The 1255-nt window shown below is 36.1% G+C and overlaps 1 pseudogene; it reads left to right on the forward strand.

The window, feature by feature from the left end:
- Positions 1 to 260: 260 nt before the first annotated feature.
- On the forward strand, positions 261 to 530 carry LOC113256100 (acyl-CoA-binding protein-like; annotated as a pseudogene).
- Positions 531 to 1255: the final 725 nt, after the last annotated feature.

Here is a 1255-nt window from a genome sequence, read left to right on the forward strand (position 1 = left end):
AGTTCTGAAGAGAAAGAAAGATAAAAACACATCATTCAAAAATTAACATTTGGTTCCTACCAAGGAAAATTTTCTTAAAATTACGTGTGCTCCTGGAGCAAGCACCCAATTTTTTTTTTTTTCAGTAGAAGGCTATCTGGAATCAATATATCCCATGCTTCAACATCTATGTAAGAGAGCTGCAGACTGAGGAGACCAGTGATTCTCCTCTTTAAAATTACAGTTCTAGGCCACTGTTTCCTGCTCTTCGCTGCCTCCGCAGGCTCTCCCGAATCCTCACAACCCCGCCAGCATGTCTCAGGCTGAGTTTGACAAAGCTGCTGAGGATGTTAAGCACCTCAAGACCAAGCCAGCAGGTGGAGAGATGTTGTTCACCTACAGCCGCTACAAACAAGCAACTGTGGGTGACGTCAACACAGAACGGCCTGGGCTGTTGGACCTCAAAGGCAAGGCCAAGTGATTCCAAGGAAGATGCCATGAAAGCTGATGCCAACAAAGTAGAAAAACTAAAGAAAAAATATGGACTATAACGGACTGGATTTGGCTGCCGGCAGTGCATTTCATCTAACTGATCAAAGACCTTGTTTTTCTAATACCGTGGATGACATGACATAGTGCAAATAGCCTGTTAACCTAGGTCCTGAAGACGGTACAGGACATGGCTCCAACAGAGTAGGGGCTGCCATAGTTACTGACCTGCGCTGAGTAGTTTTTGTCCGTACATCAATTAGAAGTACATTTGTTACTTTAAATAATTAATTAGTCAATTAATTAATTCTAGGTGTTACCTCAGTGAGACATCAAATTAGAAAAGAATATTACTTATTTCATAAAAGATGAGTTTTTTGCCACTGAAGATTTGTGTGAGAAAACAATATGGTGAGTGAGAATGTTGACTTTTACATGCATTTTAGCTGTATAGATGGATTTAGTTATTTCATGTGAGTTAATAGTCCTCTGCTTACTAAATCGATGTTAGTATTAATGTTAGTAAATTGGTTACTTGGAAATTAAGTATGTCAACTTTAATAATATAATATTTATATTTAATATATATTTTATAATGTAATATAAACGTGTATTTTTCTGATAATGCTTATTTAATGGCAACAAGAAATTTTAGATATGTCTTGAAAATGCAAAGTCAATGAAAAAAATACTTTTTCTATTGTTTTGTTTTTATTAGTCTTTTCTTTAAAACCATTTGTCAAAGCAAAAATGTTCTATTAGGAAATCTAAATTGTCACTTTCTGAC

This window comes from Ursus arctos, unplaced genomic scaffold (genome assembly GCF_023065955.2).
Source record: "Ursus arctos isolate Adak ecotype North America unplaced genomic scaffold, UrsArc2.0 scaffold_4, whole genome shotgun sequence".
Taxonomy (NCBI): domain Eukaryota; kingdom Metazoa; phylum Chordata; class Mammalia; order Carnivora; family Ursidae; genus Ursus; species Ursus arctos.